Raw genomic sequence first — 11,358 nt, forward strand, 5'->3', positions numbered from 1 at the left:
TCAGCTAATGATGACCACTATTGAAATTCAGGTCCTATGGCTTCAAAGCTCATGTTCTTTGCAGTATCTTCAGTCTTTCAAGTGGTAAAGAGAATATCGAATGGAAGAGATGGTTGATGAAAATCTTCCTCTAGTTTGTTCATACCTGGAATATGTTTCCATCTTGGTACCATATTTAAAGGAAGATGCTCAGATCTGAAGCTACTCTAAAGTTAGAGACCAGAATGATATCCATGGGGGATAGATGAGAGACCTGGTATGGAGTTTTTTTGGTCTTAAGTTTTGGTTTTTGTCTGGAGAAGTGTATTTGTTGGGATGGGAGGAATGGGGTGGGGGGTGGCAGAAGGTCCCGGGGATATAATAGATGTTCTTACAGTCTAAAGACTCAGGGAATTAGGCTTGTCATATGTGACCTGAGGGACTGAAGCTAGGATCAGTGAATTTAATCTATAGAAGAGAGTGGCTGTGAGATAATAGAAAATAGATATTGGTCTCTGAACACTGGGAACATCTCTTGTTCTGTATTGGTCTTTGACCTGTGTTCCTGACACGGACCTCCTGAAACCCTTGTAATTTTGTGGGTGGTAGGAGTGTCTTGTTCTAATGGGGTGACTCTGGGTGGGCTCCTGGATGGCTCCTGAATGAGGGCTGGTCACTGGAAAGATGGACTGAGACATGATCAGAAGCTTAGAATTTTCAGTGCCCCCCCCGTTCCCCCCCACTTCTCATGAAGGGAGAAGGGCTGAAATTGGAAGTAATCATGGATCGTTCCTATGTGATGAAGCCTCCATAAAATCCCAAAAAGAACAGGGCTCAGAGAGCTCACAGGTTGGGCTGGGAGAGTGGTGCGCCTGGACAGGTTATGGAAGCTCCGTGCCCTTTCCCATGTATCTTGCCCTCTGTACCTCTCCCATCTGTATTTTCACCTGTATCTTTTATCATGTCCTTTTATAATAAACTAGTAAACATAAGTGTTTTCCTGAGTTCTGTGAACTGCTCTAGAAAATTAATCAACCCCAAGGAGAAGAGGTCTTTGGAACTTCTATAGCTGGTCAGAAGCACAGGTGAAAACCTGAGCTTGCAGCTGATGTCTGAAGTGGTGGTGGGAGGGATGGCTGGGGGAGAGTGGTCAGTCTTATGGGACTGAGCCCTTAACCTGCAGTATCTGAGGCTATCTCCAAGTACACAGTGTCAGAACTGAGAAATTGTAGAACATGCAGCTGGTGTCACAGAATTGCTTGTTGTGGGAAAAAGCTTGCACATGTTTGGTGCCCAGAAGTGAAGTGTTTTCTGTGAGTAGTAAAGGAGACTCACAGGGAGGGAAGACATGTTAGGAAAGAACTAAGTTTTTCCCTACACAGGAAGGAAAAAAGCTGTTTTTCCTTAACAGTGGCATAGGGCAGACTCATGGAACTTGCCTAAAACAGTGAAAAAAGCAAAGAAAGTGCAAATGCCATATGGAAAAAGCAAGAAAAGGAAATGCCATGTGAAAGAGTACAATACGGTCTGTTGGGTTGGGGTTATTGGAGACATTTTCTCTTATGTATGTAAAGTTCAAATATTTTATAATATTTTTACTCTGTTTTATTATGAAATACAACGTTTAGAAAAGACTATGAAACAAAAGTGGATGGAATAGTGAATAACTGCAGAATAGGAACACCTAAATAGTGGTCTGGACCAGTTTTCTAGGAAGTGAAACCCTATGTTAATAAGGCTTGGTTCCTGAGCTCATTTCATCTTTGCCTTATTTCAATCAGCTAGATTCAGTTGGTAGCAAAGGAAAACCAGGAAGCAGCACTTTATTAGGGCAAGTCTTCCTTTCTGCTACAAAGGAAACCAGTTTTCTACTGATGATCAAAGAGAAGCATCATTTTCACATGTAGGGGTGCACTTTGATTATCAATTAACTACAAATTGCATAGCAATTACCATTCAGTTTCTTTCCAGGCAGAAACCAGGCAGTTTTCCTCTCCCTTGACAGTTCTACCTCACTAATGATGCCCACTATCCACTCCTGTCCTTGGTGCTGTATACATCAGAAGAGAAATAATCAGGGAGACTCCCTACAAGCCAATCTGATGCTCCTTCAGTTAATTTCCCTTGGTGGCTATCTGTAGAGGAAGCTACATACTAGTATTTAAACAGGGAGCCTAAATGAATGGGGGGATGGAGGTGGGGGAAGTCCCAAGATTTGGATTTCAAAGCACCTTCCCTACACAGTACAGTAAGTCCCCTACATACGAACCTTCAAGTTGCGAGCTTTCAAAGATGCAAACGTGCGTTTGCATGTCCAATCACGTAAGTTAGTTCATGTTCTGGCGTACGTTGTCACGTATGTGCATCCTCTACAAGTAGTTTCCTTTGTGTACTTTATAGTACTGTATAGAGTACAGTAGTACAGTATCTTTATTTCAAGCCCAGGATGTCTGGAAACAAGCATAAAAGCAGTGGTGATGTAGCTGGTACTGCTAAGAAGTGCCAGGTATTGGAGGCCCAGAGAAAGGATGAAGAGAGACAAGAGGAAGAAGAAGTAACTGAAGAACTGAAGAGATTCATGACGCAGGAAATGACAGGGGATTTTCTTTATTTGAGGAGGCACTGTTAGTTTTTGAGACACAGGACCTGAACACAGAACGGTACACAAAGGTTGCAGCAGCCGTTCAGAATGCAATCCAGTGCTACCGTGTCATCTATGATGAGAAAAAAAGAGCTACTACCCAGACATCACTGGATCTTTTTTTAAAGAGGGTAGATAGAATTGAATCCAGCAAGGAACCAGAACCTGTGCCGTCAACGTCAGGCATGAGTGAAATTGCATCTTGCCCTCCGTCTCCTATTGCTGACGATCCTTCTGCTCTACCATCTCCCACCTCCTCTCCCTCCTCCAATCAGTAACTCTTCTTGCCTGTTCACTTGATGCCAGCCCCTGTATGCCAGGTATTGTGCTATACTACTGTATTTTTCAAGGTACTGTACTGTAAGATTAAAAATTTTATTTTTTGTGTTCGTTTTTTATGTATTATTTGTGTGAAAAGTATTATAAACCTATTACAATCCTGTGCTATATAGCTGATTGTTAGTTAGTTGAGTATCTAGGCTAACTTTGTTGGACATAGGAAGAAATTGGGCTTACGAACGCGCTCTCAGAACGGAACTTGTGCGTATGTAGGGAATGTACTCTATTTCTTGCCACGTGACCATCTCCATCCCACTTGGCAGGAGATGTCAAATGATTACTTCGTCAAATTCATTTTCCATCTTATCAGTGAAAGAATGGTAGAAGACTAGAGGGCTGAGATATGTAGGTACTTGGAGTTTTGTGTTTGGGGTTAATGGACCTTGGACATATTAACATAATTACATGAGTACTGAGTCCAAGTTGTCATATAGACCATTCTCAGCAGGGCTCCTACCTACCCCGATCCTCTTGCTCTGACCCTCCCCAAATCACACTTGATCCAACTTCTCATTTGCTCTTCTTTCCCCACTTCAACTCCAGCAGTGGTCCTTGTTAGGAAAGCACCAACACACACACACCCCGACCCCCACCCCTCACAACTTTCTTTTCCTACTGCTAACCTCTACTGCATATACCCTTAAGGTAATGGTGATAGATTGACAGCTACAAGAATTGACGATTACAGAGGGACAGAAATCATCTGGGCCAAAATTCAACGATAATTTTTGTAGTAATATTTGTAGATTCAGAGAGCATCCCTGGATGTAGAGAAAGCTTTACATGCAAAATCCATGCTAAGAGGCATGTAATCACTCAAGTAAAGGTAATACTGTGATCTTTGATTAGGCATTTGGAGCCATTTTATCTTCTGCTCATTAGTGTAAAATATACTCTTTTTGTAACTGACCGGATCCTTTTAGCTGAGAAATACCCTCTAGTATTGTATCATCATCCTGAGAAGAGAGGTGAGGTGGGGAGGAACAATTTCTCAAAAGTGAAAGTAAAATGCCTTTTGCTGAAAAGACATTTCCATTTGGATGGATTGTGTACACAGCGTTTTGACATTGCTCTTTTTAAAAAAAAATTATTTATGTTTGGCTGTGTTGGGTCTTCATTGCTGCACACAGGGTTTCCCTAGTTGTGGTGAGCAGGGGCTACTCTTTGTTGCGGTGCATGGACTTCTCATTGCGGTGGCTTCACTTTTTGTGGAGCACTGGCTCTAAGCACATGGGCTTCAGTAATTGCAGCACACGGGATCGTAGTTGTGGCTCACAGGCTCTAGAGCACAGGCTCAGTAGTTGGAGCGCACGGGGATTAGTTGCTCAGAGGCATGTTGGATCTTCCAGACCAGGGAGGAAACCCGTGTCCCCTGCGTCTGCAGGAGCATTCTCAACTACTGCGCCACCGGGGAATCCTGACATTGCTCTTTTACTTACTGAAAAGAGAATGAGAAAAGGGAAAAATATAAATGAAACTGAAATTTTCACTGAGGGAATCTTCTCAAGAAGTATATGAAGAAAAATATATTAAAAATGGTCAGACCTTGAAGATGGCGGAAGAGTAAGACGTGGAGATCACCTTCCTCCCCACAAATACATCAAAAATACATGTACATATGGAACAACTACAGAACACCTACTGAACGCTGGCAGAAGACCTGACTTCCCAAAAGGCAAGAAACTCCCCACATACCTGGGTAAGGCAAAAGAAAAAAAAAAGGCAAAATAATAGGGACAGGACCTGCACCTCTGGGAGGGAGCTATGAAGGAGGAAAAGTTTCCACATACTAGGAAGCCCCTTCACTGGAGGAGACAGTGGTAGCAGGGGGGAAGCTTCAGAGCCATGGAGGAGAGCACGGCAACAGGGGTGCACAGGGCAAGGTGGAGAGATTCACACACAGAGGATCGGTGCCGACCAGCACTCACCAGCCTGAGAGGCTCATCTGCTCACCCGCAGGGGCGGGTGGAGACTTGAGCTTCGGTCAGATCCCAGGGAGAGGACTGGGGTTGGGTGCATGAACACAGCCTGAAGGGGGCTAGTGCGACACAGCTAGCCAGGAGGGAATCCGGGAAAAAGTCTGGAACTGCCTAAGAGGCAAGAGACCACTGTTTTTGGGTGCACGAGGAGAGGGAATTCAGAACACTGCCTAAACGAGCTCCAGAGATAAGTGCGAGCCATGGCTATCAGTGCGGACACCAGAGACGGGCATGAAACGTTAAGGCTGCTGCTGCAGCCACCAAGAAGCCTGTGTGCAAGCACAGGTCACTGTCCACACCTCCCGTCCCAGAAGCCTGTGCAGCCCGCCACTGCCAGGGTCGCGTGATCCGGGGACAACTTCCCTGGGAGAACACACGCATGCCTCAGGCTGCTGCAACGTCATAATGGCCTCTGCCACCGCAGGCTCGCCCCGCATCCCATGCCCCTCCCTCCCCCTGGCCTGAGTGAGCCAAAGCCCCCTAATGAGCTGCTACTTTAACCCTATCTTGTCTGGCTGAAGAACAGATGCCTGCAGGTGACCTACATGCAGAGGCGGGGCAAAATCCAAAGCTGAACGCCAGGAGCTGTGCAGACAAAGAATAGAAAGGGAAATCTCTCCCAGCAGCCTCAGGAGCAGCAGATTAAATCTCCACAATCAACTTGATGTACCCTGCATCTGTGGAATACCTGAGTAGACAATGAACCATCCCAAAATTGAGGTGGTGGACTTGGGAGCAATGATATATATTTTTTTCTCCATTTTCCCTTTTTGTGAGTGTGTATTTTGTGAGTATTTTTACAACACCATAAATGAAATTGAAAATTCTCTACAAGGAATCAATAGCACAATGACTGATGCAGAAAACGGATAAGTGACCTGGAAGATAAAATACTGGAAATAACTACTGCAGAGCAGAATGAGGAAAAAGAATGGAAGAATTGAGGACAGTCTCAGAGACTTCTGGGAGAACATTAAACACACCAACATTCGAATTATAGGGGTCCCAGAAGAAGAAGAGAAAAGGAGAGGGACTCAGAAAATATTTGAAGAGATTATAGTTGAAAACTTCCCTAATGTGGGAAAGGAAATGGTTAATCAAGTCTAGGAAGCGCAGAAAGTCCCATACAGGATAATTCCAAAGAGAAACACACGAAGACACATATTAACCAAACTATCAAAAATTAAATACAAAGAAAAAATATTAAAAGCAGAAAGGGAAAAACAACAAATAACATACAACGGAATCCCCATAAGGTTAACAGCTGATCTTTCAGCAGACATTCTGCAAGCCAGAAAGGAGTGGCAGGACATATTTAAAGTGATGAAAGGGAAAAACCTACAACCAAGATTACTCTACCCATCAAGGATCTCATGCAGATTCGATGGAGAAATTAAAACATTTACAGACAAGCAAAAGCTAGGAGAATTCAGCACCACCAAACCAGCTTTAAAACAAATGCTAAAGGAACTTCTCTACGCAGGAAACATAAGAGAAGGAAAAGACCTACAATAACAAACCCAAAACAATTTAAAAAATGGTAATAGGAACATACATATTGACAACTACCTTAAATGTAAACGGCTTAAATGCTCCCACCAAAAGACAGACTGGCTGAATGGATACAAAAACAAGACCCATATATATGCTGTCTACAAGAGACTCACTTCAGACCTAGGGACACATACAGACTGAAAGTGAGGGGATGGAAAAAGATATTTCATGCAAATAGAAATCAAAACAAAGCTGTAGTAGCAATTCTCATATCAGACAAAATAGACTTTAAAATAAAGACTATTATAAGAGGCAAAGAAGGACACTACATAATGATCAAGGGATCAATCCAAGAAGATATAACAATTGTAAATAAGTATGCACCCAACATAGGAGCACCTCAATCCATACAGCAAATGCTAACAGCCATACAATTGGAAATCGACAGTAACACAACCATAGTAGGGGACTTTAACACCCTACTTTCACCAATGGACAGATCATCCAAAATGAAAATAAATAAGGAAACACAAGCTTTAAATGATACATTAAACAAGATGGACTTAATTGATATTTATAGGACATTCCATCCAAAAACAACAGAATACACTTTCTTCTCAAGTGCTCATGGAACATTCTCCAGGATAGATCATATCTAGGGTCACAAATCAAGCATTGGTAAATTTGAGAAAATTGAAATTGTATCAAGTATCTTTTCCAACCACAATGCTATGAGACAAGATATCAATTAAAGGAAAAAAATCCGTAAAAAATACAAATACATGGAGGCTAAACAATACACTACTTAATAACCAAGAGATCGCTGAAGAAATCAAAGAGGAAATCAAAAAGTACCTAGAAACAAATGACAAAAAAACCCACGATGACCCAAAACGGATGGGATGCAGCAAAAGCACTTCTAAGAGGGAAGTTTACAGCAATAAAATCCTACCTCAAGAGACAAGAAACATCTCAAGTAAATAACCTAACCTTACACCTATAGCAATTAGAAAAAGGAGAACAAAAGAAACCCCAAAGTTAGCAGAGGGAAAGAAATCATAAAGATCAGATCAGAAATAAAGGAAAAAGAAATGAAGGAAACGTTAGCAAAGATCAAGATAACCAAAAGCTAGTTCTCTGAGGAGGTAAACAAAATTGATAAACCATTAGCCAGACTCCTCAAGAAAAAAAGGGAGAAGACTCAAATCGATAGAATTAGAAATGAAAAAGAAGTAACAACTGACACTGCAGATATACAAAGGATCATGAGAGATTACTACAAACAACTATATGCCAATAAAATGGACAACCTGGAAGAAATGGGCAAATTCTTAGAAAAGTACAACCTTCCAAGACTGAACCAGGAAGAAATAGAAAATATAAACAGACCAATCACAAGCACTGAAATTGAAACTGTGATTAAAAATCTTCCAACAAACAAAGCCCAGGACCAGATGGCTTCACAGGTGAATTCTATCAAGCGTTCAGAGAAGAGCTAACACCTATCCTCCTTAAAATCCTTCAAAATATAGCAGAGGGAGGAACACTCAGAAACTCATTCTATGAGGCCACCATCACCCTGATACCAAAACCAGACAAAGATGTCACAAAGATAGAAAACTACAGGCCAATATCACTGATGAACATAGATGCAAAAATCCTCAAGAAAATACTAGCAAACAGAATCCAACAGCACAACAAAAGAATCATACCCCATGGTCAAGTGGGGTTTATCCCAGGAATGCAAGGATTCTTCAATATACGGAAATCAACCAATGTGATACACCATATTAACAAATTGAAGGATAAAAACCATATGATCATCTCAATAGATGCAGAAAAGCTTTCAACACCCATTTATGATAAAAACCCTACAGAAAGTAGGCATAGAGGGAACTTACCTCAACATAATAAAGGCCATATATGACAAGCCCACAGCCAACATCGTTCTCAATGGTGAAAAACTGAAACCATTTCCTCTAAGATCAGGAATGAGACAAGGTTGTCCACTCTCACCACTATTATTCAACATAGTTTTCGAAGTTTTAGCCACAGCAATCAGAGAAGAAATAGAAATAAAAGGAATCCAAATTTGAAAAGAAGAAATAAAGCTGTCACTGTTTGCAGATGACATGATACTATACATAGAGAATCCTAAAGATGCTACCAGAATACTACTAGAGCTAATCAATGAATTTGGTAAAGTAGCAGGATACAAAATTAATGCACAGAAATCTCTGGCATTCCTATACACTAATGATGAAAAATCTGGGAGAGAAATTAAGGAAACACTCCCATTTACCACTGCAACAAAAAGAATAAAATACCTAGGAATAAACTTACCTAGGGAGACAAAAGACCTGTATGCAGAAAACTATAAGACACTGATGAAAGAAATTAAAGGTGATACAAACAGATGGAAAGATATACCATGTTCTTGGGTTGGAAGAATCAACATTGTGAAAATGACTATACTACCCAAAGCAATCTACAGATTCAATGCAATCCCTATCAAACTACCATTTGCATTTGTTACAGAACTAGAACAAAAAACTTCACAACTTGTATGGAAACACAAAAGACCCCGAATAGCCAAAGCAATCTTGAGAAAGAAAAATGGAGCTGGAGGAATTCGGCTCTTGGATTTCAGACTACACTACAAAGCTACAGTCATCAAGGCAGTATGGTACTGGCACAAAAACAGAAATATAGTTTAATGGAACAGGATAGATAGGCCAGAGAGAAACCCATGCACTTATGGTCACCTTATCGTTGATAAAGGAGGCAACAATATACAATGGAGAAAAGACAGCCTCTTCAATAAGTGGTGCTGGGAAAAGTGGACAGCTACATGGAAAAGAATGAAATTAGAACACTCCCTAACACCATACACAAAAATAAACTCAAAATGGATTAAAGACCTAAATGTAAGGTCGACACTATTAAACTCTTAGGAAGAGGAAAACATAGGCAGAACACTCTATGACATACATCACAGCAAGATCCTTTTTGCCACACCTGCCGGAGACATGGAAATAAAAACAAAAATAAACAAATGGGACCTAATGAAACTTAAAAGCTTTTGCGCAGCAAAGGAAACCATAATCAAGACAAAAAGACAACCCTCAGAATGGGAGAAAATATTTGCAAACGAAGCCACTGACAAAGGATTAATCTCCAAAATTTACAAACAGCTCATGCAGCTCAATATCAGAAAAACAAACAACCCAATCCAAAAATGGGCAGAAGACCCAATAGACATTTCACCAAAGCAGATATACAGATGGCCAACAAACACATGAAAGGATGCTCAACATCACTAATCATTAGAAAAATGCAAATCAAAACTACAAGGAGGTATCACTTCACAGTAGTCAGAATGGCCATCATCAAAATATCTACAAACAATAAATGCTGGAGAGGGTGTGGAGAAAAGGGAACCCTCCTACACTGTTGGTGGGAATGTAAATTGATACAGCCACTGTGGAGAACAGTATGGAGGTTCCTTAAAAAACTAAAAATAGAACTACCATACAACCCAGCAATCCCACTACTGGCCATATAGCCTGAGCAATCCATAATTCAAAAAGAGTCATATACCACAATGTTCATTGCAGCTCTATTTACAATAGCCAGGACATGGAAGCAACCTAAGTGTCCATCAACAGACGAATGGATAAAGAAGATGTGGCACTTATATACAATGGAATATTGCCCAGCCATAAAAAGAAATGCATTTGAGTTATTTCTAGTGAGGTGGATGGACCTAGAGTCTGTCATACAGAGTGAAGTTAAGTCAGAAGGAGAAAAATAAATACCGTATGCTAACACATATATATGGAATCTAAAGAAAAAATAATGGTTCTGAAGAACCTTGGGGCGGGACAAGAATAAAGACACAGACAGAGAATGGACTTGAGGACACGGGGAGGGGGAAGGGTAAGTTGGGCGAAGTGAGAGAGTGGCATGGACATATATACACTACCAAATGTAAAATAGCTAGCTAGAGGGAAGCAGCTGCATAGCACAGGGAGATCAGCTGGGTGTTTTTGTGACCACGTAGAGCGGTGGGATAGGGAGGGTGGGAGGGAGATGCAAGAGGGAGGAGATCTGGGGATATATGTATATGTAAATCTGATTCATTTTGTTATAAAGCTGAAACTAACACACCATTGTAAAGCAGTTATACTCCAATAAAGATGTTAAATAAATAAATTCATAAATACATAAATATAAAAATGGTCTCCGTTTACTAGCAACTAAACGTGGTTAATTTGGGAGAATATTTAAGATCCAGGAGGTCTCCTAAAGATAATGTCAAGTAACTATTTATGAAAGTCAGATTGTAAGGAGAAATTAAAGTTAACAAATTACTAAATTATGTCTTGGTTTGATCCTAATTTTCAAAAGTGGGTTTTACAGATGAGTAAGAATCCTCTGGGAGAATATATTCTAAAATAATGATTATCTCTGGCTGTTGGAATTGGTGGTATTTTTCCTTTTTGCATTATCTATATCATAACATCTTTTAACATGAAAACTATATTACTTGGTTAAGGGAAACACTTAAAACTTTATGATAAAATATATTTGTTTAGTTTTGATTACATTTACTATTTTACTGAATATTTTAATACTCAATGGGAAAATTATTACTATAAATTATAAGTTTTGAAGAAAAAATATACAAGTTTGTCTAATGGTAAAACAGTGGCTTTGGGAATTTTAGACCTAAGTTTAAGTCCGCTCTTTCACTAACTAAAAGATGTTGAGTAGATAAAATAACTTTACGGATTCTCAATTTTCTTAGCATAAAATAGGGCAAACGCGTCAGATAATCTCCAGGGTCCCTTCCAGCTCTCTTATTCCATTTAGTGAATCTTGCGACCAGTCTGTATGGCTGTGGCGAACTACTGCCACCTGGTG

The sequence above is a fragment of the Delphinus delphis genome, chromosome 2, assembly GCF_949987515.2.
Source record: "Delphinus delphis chromosome 2, mDelDel1.2, whole genome shotgun sequence".
NCBI classification, from domain to species: Eukaryota; Metazoa; Chordata; class Mammalia; order Artiodactyla; family Delphinidae; genus Delphinus; species Delphinus delphis.